Raw genomic sequence first — 14,942 nt, 5'->3', positions numbered from 1 at the left:
TTAGGGGGTTTATGTTTTCCTTTAAGAGTGGTGTTGTTACATGGAGCAGCAAGAAGCAACTCTATTAATAGTTTCCTTGTCGAGTATAGCAGTATAGTACAGGGGTGTTGGATATGGAAGCGGGTTAGGTAGCTTGGTTATGTAAGCTACTTGGAGATTTGGAGATACATGTGGACAGGCAGGTTATCATCCATTGTGACAACCTTAATAGCATACAGTTGGCCAGTGTTTCATATGCAGGGGCCGAACACACAAAGGTCCATTATCACTTTATAGAGAAGGTCTTATCTGGATATGTTGATTGCGTGTACATCATTAGCACAGAGGACCAAGTAGCTGAGATTTTCACCAAAGCCTTGGGAGCAGAGAAGCTTCATAAATTCTACACTATGCTTGGAGACTTGAAGATGGAGTTGAGCTCAAGGAGAGTGTTGAGATATCAAGCTCAACACGAGTTATCACTCATGATGTGCCTGGGTGTGCTGACCGTTCCACATTTACATCATCGGCGATCATTTAATACTTTTCACTCACCCCTTCTACATGAAAAGTAAGCTTGAGAAAACACTGTGAATATTCCTTAACACTAGTTCCCCTTTGTTCCAAGACATTTCAAACCTTATTGTTGTGCAATTTTGATGAAAAAATATCCCTCATATCTTCTTTAAAAGCTATCCAAGTAGTAACCTCATAATCATTAGAAGAAATGTCTCCCTCATATCTTGTTTAAAAGATATCCGAGTAATAACCTCATAATCATTAGAAGAAATGTGTCTCCACCAAGTATGAGCATGTTGCCATATATATAGGTAGTGATGTGTGTGAACACACTTAGGACCGCCGAGGTACTTTTTCCCTCCTTAGGAGGTTTTTCCCCCCGGCTTGTATATACGCCCATTATTCTAGGACTAACTTATCTTTGTACATTGACACAATCTAATACACTGTGTGTTGTGTGCATTCTTGCTTCTTCTTCTCCAAGCTTTGTGTGCTTTCTTGCAACCCTATTTCCAACAATTGGTATCCGAGCAGGCATCGGCTCCCAGGGCTATGCCGCTAGTACCCTCCGATTCACGTTCTCCGATTGAGGTGAGTTTTCACGAGCGCTTGTAGGTCCCTATACTCTACTGATTAGCCCAAAGAGCTTCGCGTTCTCCCAAAATTGCATCTGAGGCCGCTTCGGGCTCCGTTTTTGCATTACAAGTTCTATACAGGTGTTTCGTCATTTTGTGCAAAAATTTCGACAACGCAGTTTTCTGCAAAATAGGCATACGTATTCTATTGTGGACTGTGCTACATAGCACGAGTTATTTTCTATTCAGTCTTTGCTTCATTACAAGTAGCTTTTGCATCAGTTTCAGTCAGTGTGGCCATGGCTGATAACAACAATGATGTATTTCGCATGTTGTCTGCTCTGCTGATGATGACAAATTGGATGGAGATAGCAACTACCCACTTTGGGCATACATGATGCAGCATGTTTTGGTTGCAAAAGGAGTGTGGAACATTGTGCAGGGTATGGATGTACGTCCAGGTTCTGTGGATGTAGGATCTGTTGAGGATGTTGCAGGTTCTAGCAGCTCTACTATTGTTGTTGTCTTACCCACTGCTGAACAAGCTCGTTGGGATGGTAAAGATGCGCAAGCTCATGCCTTGATTGCACTTTCTATCAAACGTAACATCACTCCACATATTCGTTCAGCTAAAACAGCAAAACAGGCTTGGGATATTCTAGCTGGTTTGTATGCAAGTCGTAACGAGGCAAAAATCTCTTACCTGTGTAAAGAGCTAGAATCGAAGATTATGCAGGAAGATGATGATATGAATGTTTTTCTTGCTGAGATTAAAGATCTCAAGGAATAGTTGATTTCTGCAGGTGAGATTATTTGTGATCATTCTCTTGTGCAGACTGTTCTTGATGCTTTACTTGAGTCATATCAGACTTTTGCTTCCACGTGGAGACTTGTTACTGAGGACAGACCTGATGTTGTCAAGTATGATACTTTAGTCAACAAGCTCTTGCAAGAAGCGCAATCCAGGCAAAATAGGGCTAGGCAGCGTGCAGTTGATCAAGCATTTGTTGTTGCTGCCCCAGCAGAGAAGAAGTGGTAAGGCAGCCCCTTCCATTGTTTCTTCTCCTATTAGTAGGTCTACAACTTCTTCTCCTTCCACAGGTAGCAACAATAGGTCTGAGAAGGCTCTTGATAAAGGCAAGAAAAAGATCAAGTGCAACTATTGTAAGGCAACTGATCATGTCATTAAGAATTGCCCTAAGCTAAAGGCTAAAGAGGCAAAGAAGAAAGAGTCAAATGCAGCCACAATAGCGGATGCTTCTACAAATGCAGATTCTGCAAATGTTGTGTAGGATATAGAATGGGGCGTTTAGCGTGTATTGCAAGTATGATCCATCTGTACATGATGCATGTTTGGCAGTTTTTGTTGACTCTGATGTATGGTATTTTGACAGTGGTGCTACAAAGCACATTACCTCGCATCGTGATATGTTCACTTGTCTTGAGGCTGTCTCTAATGGGAATACTGTCACATGTGCCAATAATGTTTCTTACCCACAGTGAAGGGCGTTGGTAAAATTATGCTTACTACTGCAAATGGCAGCTCTTTCACACTTTCAGATGCTTTGTATGTGCCAGGGATAAAGAAGAATCTATTGTCTATCTCTGCGCTTGCTAGACTTGGACTTGTAGTCAAATTTGTAGATGACAGATATACTGTTCATGATTTGACTTCTGGTGATACGATTATTGCATCTGGCACCTTGTTTCATGGGCTGTATAGGCTCAATTCTTATGACAAGTGTGTGGAAGATTTAGCAAATGCAGTTTTTAATGAAAAGGCAGTTTCAGATGCAAAACTATGGCATGCTCGTTTTGATCATCTGAACTTTGCTAGTTTGCTGCGTTTGCAGAAATTTGATATGGTTGCTTCATTGCCCCCTCTTGAGGCACCATTGAAACATGTTTGTGAAGGCTGTATTTTAGGCAAAATGCAGCATTCTGCATTTCCAAAGGATGGTTTTGTGCGGGCCACTCGCAAATTGCAACTTGTACATAGTGATGTATGTGGGCCTATACAAACTCCGTCATTTGGTAAACACTTTACTTTGTGAAGTCCTTTCATTGATGATTACTCAAGGCATGCATGGGTATATCCACTGAAGGCAAAGTCCGAAGTGTTTTTGTGCTTCAAACAATTTTTGCTTATGGTTGAAAATGTATCCAATTGTACTGTGGACACCCTTCGTTCTGATCGAGGGGGGCAGTACATGTCTAAAGAGTTTGATGCATTTCTGGCTAGTCGTGGGATAAAACACCGATGTACAGTGCCGTACACCCCTCAGCAAAATGGTGTTGCTGAGAGGAAAAACAGGTCACTTATGGAGATGGCACGATGTATGGTCAAGAGCCAAGCTTTGCCACATGCGTTTTGGCTTGAGGCTGTCATGTGTGCTGCATATGTACTCATCAGGTGTCCCACTAAGGCCTTGTAGTCTGTTACTCCATACGAAGCTTGGCATGGTAGGAAGCCTTCTATTGGTCACTTGCATGTCTTTGGTTGCTTGGCCTATGCTTTAGTGCCTGTGCAACAACATAGAAAATTGGATGATAAGACTGTCAAATGCATTTTTGTTGGTTTTGTTACAGTGCTGAGAGCAAGGGTTACAGATTGTATCATCCGCAGTCAAAGCATATCTTGATTAGTCGAGATATTGTTTTTGTGGAAGATGCTGTGCAGCCTTTGTTATCATGTACCAAAGAGACAGGTGTGAGCTCACAGGATGTATTTGATACGTTGTTGCCTCTGTTTACAGGTGGGAATTCAAATGGGAATTCAAATGTAAGTCCTAATGAGGCAAATATTCAGCCTATGGAGATTTCAAACGACATCATAGATCAGCCTATTTTTGATGCAGATTTACAGGATTTTATTTATGAGGATAGGGCTGAAAATGATCAGGCTAGAGGTATGCATAAATGGCTGGTACAAACCTTGCGTGATAGTAAAATTGATGCACCTATGTCTAGTCGTACTCGTTCAGGTTTTCAGCATGCCTCTTATGCATCAGATTGTTATGCTTTGGCTGTGTCTAGTATGTGTGAAGAGGAAGAACCTCTTTCATTTGATGAGGCACAAAAATCAGAAAATTGGTTGGCTGCAATGCAAAGTGAATATGATGCTATAATGAAGAATGGTACATGGTCTTTGTGTGATTTGCCTATTGGTAAAAAGTTCATTGGATGTAAGTGGGTTTTTAAGTTGAAACAAAAGCCAGATGGCAGTGTTGATCGCTATAAGGCTAGACTTGTTGCAAAGGGTTATGCTCAAGAAAAGGGCATTGATTTTGATGAGACCTTTGCTCCCACTTATCGTATGACTACCATTCGTAGCATTTGTGCATTGGCAGCTCATAATGGTTGGAATGTACATCAGTTGGACATAAAGACTGCGTTCTTGAATGGAGATTTGCATGAGGAGGTGTATGTATCGCAGCCTTGTGGTTTTGTTCTTTCAAAGAGGGCAGGAAAACAAAGTATGCAGGTTGAAAAAGGCTTTGTATGGTTTAAAGCAAGCTCCACGAGCTTGGTACATCTAATCATTGCTCTCTGTGTCAATGACATGCTGCTCACAAGACCAAATGAGAGTCATATTGCTGATTTTAAGGCTGATTTGAATGCCTCTTTTGAGATGTCAGATTTGGGGCATTTGCATCATTATTTGGGGATACAATTTAAGCAGTGTGATGATGGAGGTATTGCTTTGTGTCAGACAAAGTATATTGAGACATTGTTGCGGAGATTTGGCCTTGAAGACTGCAAGCCTATTGCTACTCCAATGGAGACAGGTTTGAAGTTGAGTCTTCATGATGCTGGAGATCACTTTGATGTCACACTCTATCAGATAGCTGCTCTACTGGTTGCCTCATTTATGTATGCATTACGAGGCCGGACATTCAGTTTTTGCAGTCTCACAGGTGAGCAGGTTTATGCATAGCCCAGGGTCTCAGCATTGGATTAAACGCATCTTTCGCTACTTGAGTGGCACCATACATCTTGGGTTGTTTTATCCCAAGGGGGGATCGTTTGCCACTAGATTTACATGCTTTTTCAGACTCAGATTGGGCTGGTTGCTATGACACAAGAGTGTCCACAAGTGGTTTTTGTCGGTAGCTCATGCATATCTTGGTTGAGCAAGAAGCAACCTACTGTGGCCACTTCTAGTTGTGAAGCTGAGTACAGGGCAGCTTTCACAGCTATGGTTGAGTGTGTGTGGCTCAGACAGCTTATGGCTGACTTGGGTGTTGGACAGGAGTCTGCCACCTCTATCTACACTGACAATCAGAGCGCATTGGTAGTTGCGACGAGAAACCCAGTTTTTCATGCTTGCACAAAGCACATTGAGGTGCATTATCACTATGTCAGGGAGAGACTCTCAGCAGAAGAGATCAGCTTGGCATATGTGCCAACACAAGACAACCTCGCCGATCTTTTCACAAAGGCGCTTCCTCGTGAGAAGTTTGAAGCTTTCCGCAAAGCTTTGGGCTTGCTCCCCTTTATGGACTGATCTACTTCGGGCATGGCACTTCCCTATACATGAGTACCAGCTCTCGTTCTCACACCATCACTCACAGGGGGGATTTGTTGCCATATATATAGGCAGTGATGTGTGTGAACACACTTAGGACCGCTGGGGCACTTTTTCCCTCCTTAGGAGGTTTTTTCCCCCGGCTTGTATATACGCCCATTATTCTAGGGCTAACTTATCTTTGTACATTGACACAATCTAATACACTGTGTGTTGTGTACATTCTTGCTTCTTCTTCTCCAAGCTTTGTGTGCTTTCCTGCAACCCTAATTCCAACAGAGCATATCCTTCAAGGTGAGGAGTGGCAAAATAGGATTTGGTCCTTTACTCCTTGGATTGAGCTGAAAATACATTTTGTTGACCCATTTTTCAAACTCCTCACTATGGAATTGCTCTCATCTTTGAACTTGGTAAGAACTACTTTATCTTTGATCCCTTTCTTTATTAGTGTTATCCAAATGCATCCTTGTAGAAGGTCTTCTATCATTCCGAGTGCCATCCATACATGTAAAATCATAAGTCACATGTTTCCCTTTTGTCTTGATTCCATAATGAAGAAGAAATTTGGTAACAATTTCCTCCCATGGTTCATGACAGTGGTGGATGATTCTCCTTATTGCACGAACAACTCTGATTTGCATTGCTTATGAAAATGCCCACTGGTTTCCTTGATAGTAATTCCATTCCTTCATACAACCTAGAAGAAGAACTCACTCCTTGTGTAACATACATGGGCATTACACCATAAGTTCCACCAAGCGATGATTCGCCACCACCATAATAAATTCCTTCACCCTTAAGCTGATTTCTAATGGAAGACATTTTTCTCATCATTCCTTCAATCAACTTCTCTTATTTCTTGTTGAAATTATCCATCATGCCATTCATCATAGAATGCATCATCATTATCATTGATTGCATCTCCATGCTTATTGGAGAGTTTGTACTAGTCATTCCCACATGGGTATCCACATTCTCTTCATCAATTCCATCCATATTGTCAAGCTCGACATCTTGTAACACTTCCAAAAAACTCTTTGGGCTTTCCCCTTGGCATGGCTAAAAACATATTCTGGTTGGTTAAACATCAAAATAATATTGGATTTAGGATTTCTGTAGTTGATGGATTTAGGACTTCTTTAGCTTGATGAAAATCTTATGATTTCTACTTTTCCAATATGTATGCCATTTCATTTAAGCCCAAGGGTGGCTATTCTCTGTTTTGACTTCTTTAGAATGTCAACTAGTGGCAGTTGACCATCCAAATAATATCCAAATGAAGTGCTCTTTGGCTTAATAGGAAGCTCACAGTATGTACTTTCAAACCATTAACATGATATTCATTACTAGGCCCACTTCCAAGTTACAGTGAACTATGCCAAAATGACCCCCAAGATGAACTCCAAATTAAGTGTGCCATGGCTTGTTAGAAATTTCCAAGGTAGCTCTATTGAACTATGTAAACAATTTTAAAATAGCCCTTAGGGTTTTAGACTAAATTAGGTTTAGTACTTTTTGTAAAAATTACCAATTTTGACCAAATCTTACACACAAACCTACCAAAAAGCATAGATAAATAGTGTTAACCCATTCCTAGGGTTAACAAGAGCTACCACCATTATATAACATCAAGGAGTCAAGGTAGACACACCAAAGGGTCATACATTCAAGATATGAAGCAATGGTGTCCAAAGCTACAACTTGGATGGGCACCCGTAATGGTGTGACGGAGTATTTATGGCAATTCCCATTCAAGAGCATGTGGTAGCATGTAGGATGAAGTCCCAAGTGATGTACTTCCTGGATATATTATGAGAGTAGTCATTGTAATAGCATTAGGCCTCTTATGAGCCTAAAGTTCTTGGCCAGCCACACAGTTTAAGTGAGTGTGAACACTTATGGCCATGTATATAAGTGAATATCTCTCATAATATAACATACTCTCCCATTATGCAATTGCGTCTTGCTCTTGCTAATCCTCTTGCCAATCTCTCTCCCTAATGCATTCTAGTGAGTGTGTGTGAGTGAAGTGAGGTGAGAGGAGAGACAAGTACTCGTAGTGCAACGCGACGATGTGACAACGCTCGTCTCACGAGAGGCACGATGGAATTATTTCTCAAGGAGTTGTAGAGCTTGGAGACCTCAAGGGTTACGAGCTCGGCTATTGGAAAGATCCTCACGATAGTTGCGGCTCACTAGGTAATCTCTTGTTTAGATGTGTTTTAAGGGGGGTTAGGGTGAGCCATAACATTTTTGGTGTGGCTGCCCCGGCGGGGAGCCATCCCTTGGCTTTTTCGATCGTTTTTCCTCTAATTTATGCATTACCCATTTTCCATTATCTTGATTAATGGTTTTCCATGAAAAAGATATGGATTTGATGGTGATTTGTATGTGATTTGGTGTAGAATAGCTCTCTTTTTTGTTTTTGTAAAGAATGCTTTTTGCTTAATTTTTAGCTTAATTTGTTATTAATGTGGTTTTTAATGTTCTTAGGCTTGCACATAGTTTGTATTAGGCTTAGTTTGCATCCATTACATCAAACACTGCATTAGAATGCAATTTTTAATGAATGTTAGCTCTCTTTAGTGTTAAACATAGAATTAAAATCATTAATTTTAGCTTAATTTATGTGTTTTTTGTTGAAATTGTTTGCATTAGAGTGTTAGCAAGCATTAGGAGTAGCTTAATCCTTCAAAAAATTTCTCAAAAACCATAAAAAACCCTTGAATTCAACTAATTTCTCTTAATGGACTGGTTTTTGTCATTAAGACTAATTAATCCACTTCAAGGGATAAAAATTTAAAAAATGTGTTATTTGGGGTCTAAATTGATCATGTGAGTAGTTGAAATTAGTGTTTTGAGAGCATGTAGATGTATCAAAACACCTAATTATACCAATTGGAGGAATTTGCTTAATTTTACCTCAAAAGAGGAGACCAAAATTAAAAGTCTGATTAATCTCCTATTTTAGATTAATTTACACATTTATTGATGCACATAGATTAGCATTCCCTTACTCTATCCAATGATGTGCTCAATTGTGTGAATAAATTAGGGATTAGTGGTTAATTAGAGTCTTTGATTAGTGTAAAAGAGAGAAAGATTAGTGAAAGGATTAATTTTTTATTAATTCTTAATAACTTTTTTACATAACTCATTAAGGCTAATGAGTATTCAATGAGTAGATACTCATGAGTTGTCAAATTGTCCACTTTGGGGGTCATTTATGAAGGGTGTAAGGGGTGTCATAAAAAGGTTGACTTTTTTTATTCCCACTTACCTTTTAGGGAAAATGCCAATATCTCCTTAATTTTAAATATCCTCCCCAAACAAGGAAATTCATATTTCCTAGACTCCAAATTAAAATTTTTTTAATGATTCATGCGTGAACCATTTTCTACACTTTCACGCCTTAAGGTTTCACGGCGTGAAACAAGGTTCATGCCCAAAAAAGATCAGATTTAATTTTTTCGTGAAGTTCGGTTCATGGCGTGAAACACTCATGCCCAAAAATAATAATAATAATAATAAATCAAATTTGATAAAATCCATGAAGTTCGCTTCATGTCATGATCTGCACCCTACTAGTTCACGAACGTGAAAGGGGGGCCGTCAACACAAAAAAATGGAGGCTCGTATTTTCTAAATTGTGAATCCGATGAATGTGCTCTAGGGCTCATCAAGCTCTTCAATTTTGGCTCCGACCATTCGAAGTCAAAATCGACTGTTTTGGCCTCTGAAAAAGTTGACCCAGAAATTGAGGCAAAAAATAGCCTGAAAAGCACAAAAATTCACAACGATGTCAAACCATACTCGAGCTACTTTTTGAGAGTATAAACGACAAAATCATGAACAACTCAGAGAGACAAAGTTGTAGTGTTCCAAAAATACTACAACTCTCTCATGTAGAGTTTTTCTAAATTCCTTTTGGAACACCCTCAAAAACGTGTTGCGAAACAAGGAAAAAATTCTCGAAATATTTTTTCATCTTGAGACAGTGATGGAAAATAGGTTCTAGGACCTCTTCCATTTGGGAAGTTACTAGCATACACTTTTTTTTGGAAAAATATCCCTAAAGAGGTTCACGTGCGTATGAGTTATACCAAGACATAAAGAGCTCTATAGAATGGGACTATGAGGATTCACAAGTTTCCAAACAGACCTCATTTAGAATTTTTCGAGAGGGCCAAGTGTGCCAGTGTACACATTGGGTACTCTTGAAAAAGATGAGAGCCAAAACGAGGACGAAAGTTAATGGGAATATGAAATTGAAACGAGATCTAAAGCTGAAACAAAAACTGAAACATCCATGGTTCCTCTTGAAGATTCTATCATGGTATGGTTAGATCTCCCTACAGGCAATGATGTTAAGTGCAAACACGTATTGATTAACACTCGAGAGCCAGTCATAATATCATGACAATAAACACTTGGGTGTTATTTGGACAGCCTAAACTCATCCCTACAGACAATGGTCTTGCAAGAGGAGCCAATGGAAAAAACATTGAAGTTCTCGGTTACTTTAGCTATGCTACTCAAACAATCGGTGGAGATGTGGAATTTACATTCCATGTTATCCTAGATTCCCTTGAGTATGATGTCGTCCTTGGGGTGGAACTTGGATACATGATTCGTTGTATTCAATTGATGAATCCATGCAAACAGTCACCTTGAACACTCTTGCAGACATTGTACAATTTCTATTACAGGATGAAGAGACCTTGGAGGAGCTAAAACTTCCAACATATCTTACTGAAAAGATCCCCAGGATTCTGGTTGAATTGGAACTTTCCAATAAAATCACCACAGCTCAAGCACAACTTTATCCAATACGAGAACACAATCTCATGACCCTCGAGTTATGGGATTTGTTAGGTCAACCAACACTCATGGCCCATCTTGAAAAAGAATTCCCTTTACACAAGACTTGAACATGACATGTTTAGGGTACTTTGAACATACAATGTATATTTAAATTAACCCGGGGCATAATAGGACTGTTGTTTCCTAAGCACCACTGTGCTTTACCCAGCAATGATGGTCAATAGCACAAAGTTGACAATACCATACTGCAAGGAAGAGGATCCAACCCTAATGGATTTCTATGATGATGAATGCAAAAAGTTACAAGCCTCTTCCACGAAAGCCCCTCTACACAATAACCTACCATCTGCGTCAACGACTGACTCCGATAAAGCATCTACTCCTTCAACCCCATCCTCACCAACAAAGTTCGATGCCAAAACCTTGCAATCAATAGCCATTCCTGAAGAAGTTCCCCCGCGCAACCATCTATCTCTAACAAGGAAATCAAAGGAAAAGCCCTAGAGCCTATGTCTCTTCATCGATAAACCTCACCAAAAGAGATAATCACATGCTCGAAAGCCTCATCACATCACAACCACTCCACAAGAGACTCTAGCCTCATCACATCGACAACCACTCCACAAGAGACTCTAGCCTCATCATCGTCAACAATACACATGAGTCCCAAACCTATAACCTTAGCACCAACCAAAGTCAAGGAGGGCCCCAAACCTTCCGCATCAACCAAAAAGAAAATCCCACTAAGAAAACAAAAATCATGGTATCCAAATGTGGGTGGAGAAGTAGATACTTGTAGCTCAAGGCTACTCTATGAAGGTGCCAATCAAATTTGGGTGCCTCGGCAGTCAAAGCCTCTTCCTCAACATAGCACTCAGAGGCCAAGGAAAAAGAAAAGTACTCCACAACACTGTCCAACACCACAAAAAGCCTATGCGAGTTCCTCAAAAAGAACTCCACCAAGTCAACAAGTGGGTATCAAAAAGATTACTGCAAGCACAAGGGTACTACCAAAATAATACCAAAGCTTGGATTCCCAAGCGAATCAAAAAGTCCCCTCAGCCTGTTTAAAGAAACAAACCTCAGCACCAAAGGCATCAGCCACCACCAGCTTATAATGTTCATCAAAGATGGGTGCCTGTGCATGTGCTTCAACAATAAGGATACTATGAAGGAGACATGTGATCATTCAAATGTTATGTCTATCTATTAGGTTATCCAATGGAGACATGTGCTCATTAAAATTCTATGTCTATATATTAGGTTATCCGATGGAGACATGTGCTCATTCAAATGCTATGTCTATCTATTAGACTTTGGATGTATGTAGGCAATTGCATTTCATGTGGTGGTTTACATGTTGGCCTACGGATCATGAAGTCCAAGCCAGGGTGATTGGCCAAGAGCACAAGAAAGGGCTTGTTATTTTTTGGTATTGTCCTCTTGTCTCCCCTCTTCTTCTCAGAGTGTGAATCTTATGGAGAGGTGTGATAGAGAAGAGTCCCACATTCATGATTTGGCCTTTTGAGTCTTTATGTCCTTTGGATGCATTGGTATTAGAGATTGGGCCCGGCATAATACCCATGATGAATGTAGCATTATGTGCGGGATGACGTATCTTTATTAAGGAGAATAACAAAAACATCTATGATGGGTATTTGGGCCTTTTACTATAAATCCTATGTCCATAGTGTTGTTACAAAAAATAATAATTTGAATCTCTAAGTGCTAAGTTTTGTCGGAGGGGTGCACTAATACGGCTACATTTCTCCGAGTGGTTTTAAAGCTCTAACAAGAGCATGGATAGATGAGGGGATCTAAATGAATCTGCAATTTGAAGCTTTGTAGTAGTAAGAGATATGTGCATTATGTTGTTAGCATGGGAGCCACCTCTTAAGGCTTATAGGAGTCATGGGGCCAAAAGGGGGGCAACGCACCATCACAAGTTTTGAATGGAGCCCCTTTCTTGTATGGAAAGGGAGAAATCCTTTGGAGTAAAGGATAGTGTGCATGCTGTCCTAGACTCATTCACCATCTAAAATGAGGAGAGCATGGTGGTTTTCTTACAGGGAGGAGAGGCCCTCTTTTTTCTTTTGTGTGAGGGGGCTAGAAAACAGCCAGGGGATTGATGACCCCAAAAGAAGAAGCCTAGGAGGAGAGAAGTTGGTGAGAGATGCTATGGGTTTTGGGAGCCTTCTTATCAAGAGTGAGGAGGTCGTCTCGCGACCGTGGGGATATTTTTTAGCGAGCAATTGCTATTGAGCAATTTCCAAAAGTGGCGAGCGATTTTTTAAAACCTCAATCTTTCATTCTTGTAAATGCACATAAATAAACTACATTAAACAACTATTTGTTTAATCCCCTCAATTTAGAAAAAAAAAACTCCGTGCACTAAGGTGCTATGCCGCGTATATATAAAGTAGCCTCCCCTAGAGGCAAGGTTAAGTACAAAGGTTGATTATTTCAATTTTGATAGGTCACCATGAAGCATTTTCCATTCGATGGAGGCTTTCTTAGGAGGAATGAAAAAGTTGAGATGAATGGAGTGTTTCTTTTTTGAGAGATTATACACACATAAAACCATGAGCCGGTCCACCCCCCTTACAAAGTTTTACACCAAGCCATATGAAATACAACTTGGACCCAAAGTATACTCTCCAGGTGTTGCGCAATGGAACAAATTAAAATCAAAATAATTAAATTTTCATTTCAAATAATAATTTAAAAGAAAATAAAGCATAGAGACATAAACACTATATTGGGTCCAAATTGTCCCCCCCATGTGTGAGACCTGGTCTCACACATGAGTATTTCAATGATTTATTAAGATATGAAGTAATTTGGTATAATCAATCTTTTCGATAGATTAGGAGACATCATCTCATCAAAGGCAAAAAGATAATATAGAATGAAAGGAGAGCTAAATCGAAGGAACTTGTAATTCTTACAAATCATGTTTAATAGAGCTCTCTCTCTCTCTCTCTCTCTCTCTCTCTCTCTCTCTCTCTCTCTCTCTCACACACACACACACACACACACACACACACACACACACACACACACACTCATGAAATAATTAAACCATACAAGAAAAACAATAAAAGAAACCGATACTCTCTATATACGTTTGCATGTCTTAGCCCTATCCTAGCTCCTTGTATGCAGGTAGTACAGGTGTGCAACTTGCAGTGATTGTAACTCTCTCATATTTCACTAGAATATAGTCAAGTTCATACTTAAAATTACGGGAATCTATAACTTTGCTAAATTCAATTGTATATAAAAATAGACTACTTTGGAGAGGTCTATTTTAAGAAATGTTTGCTTTTTTCTATTAACTAGCTTTTTAGTATACATATATTATTATTATATGATATTAAAGTATATTATTTTTACTTTGATATTTTATATTATTCATAACAGTCATTTGGACACGTGTGCCTATTGACACCCAAATTTGAGTCTCACAAAGTATATTCCTACCAACTTGCTTCCATAATCACATCCAATGATTTGTACTTACATCAACTATGCTAGTCAATTAATAAATTAATTGACTAAAAATATAAGTAACCATACGAAACTTCATATCATTAAGATGATGTAACCAATACTCTCACGCATGTATAGATTCATCCACACACACGTAAAGTACGCTATAATCGTCCAAATTTAGAAAGTTGTCCCAAACTAAACTTGTTTAGGAGAATTCATAAAAGTGAGAAATGTGGGAATATATATTCCATGGATTAACTCTAATCCATAATAATAATAAAAACATGGGAATATATATTCCATGAATTTACTCCTCATAGCACCAAGGCTTTTAAGCCGTATCACTATGTTACATGGCTAGTGATAATGAATGGAGTAGTTTAGTGGCTAGATGCAAAAAAAAATTAACGAGAGATGTTTTAGAGATTTGAATTTGGGGATAGATCATTATGTGGTAATATGTATGTTCATGGCTTGAAACTTATTGCATGTTAATTTTATTTACACTTAAATACATACCAACATCATTAGACCATACACTCAAATATATGCCAACATCGTTAGACAATATACTCAAATATATGCCAACATCGTTAGACCATACACACTAAGAATTCCATGCACTTTTATGACTTATAAAGAGAAGACTAGCCATAAGTATTAACTGTTAGAGGATACATGTGCAAGTAAAAATAACATTTTTGAATATTTAAAATGCGGGGTAAACACTTGGAATATAATGCCATTAGCTTTATGGGACAAAAAAATTACTATTAGATAATTCTACCTGTCAATTCAGAAAAAAGTTATTAGTCAAGGTGCATGATATAATCATGAAAATTGAGGTGCTTCAAAGAATTAAATAATAAATGCTAATTTAATGTTACCTTTCTATCACAAGCATGCACAATAATGTGCATAAAAGATATGATATCAGTAGCATATCATTTCCAAAAGATTGAGACACTATAATCATTGTGGAGAAGTTTTGTACAACTTATAAAAAATGAAGAAAAATGTAA

Source organism: Cibotium barometz, chromosome 18 (assembly GCF_041138505.1).
Source record: "Cibotium barometz isolate CiBa-2024 chromosome 18, ASM4113850v1, whole genome shotgun sequence".
NCBI classification, from domain to species: domain Eukaryota; kingdom Viridiplantae; phylum Streptophyta; class Polypodiopsida; order Cyatheales; family Cibotiaceae; genus Cibotium; species Cibotium barometz.
Note: the sequence above shows the minus strand (reverse complement) of the source record.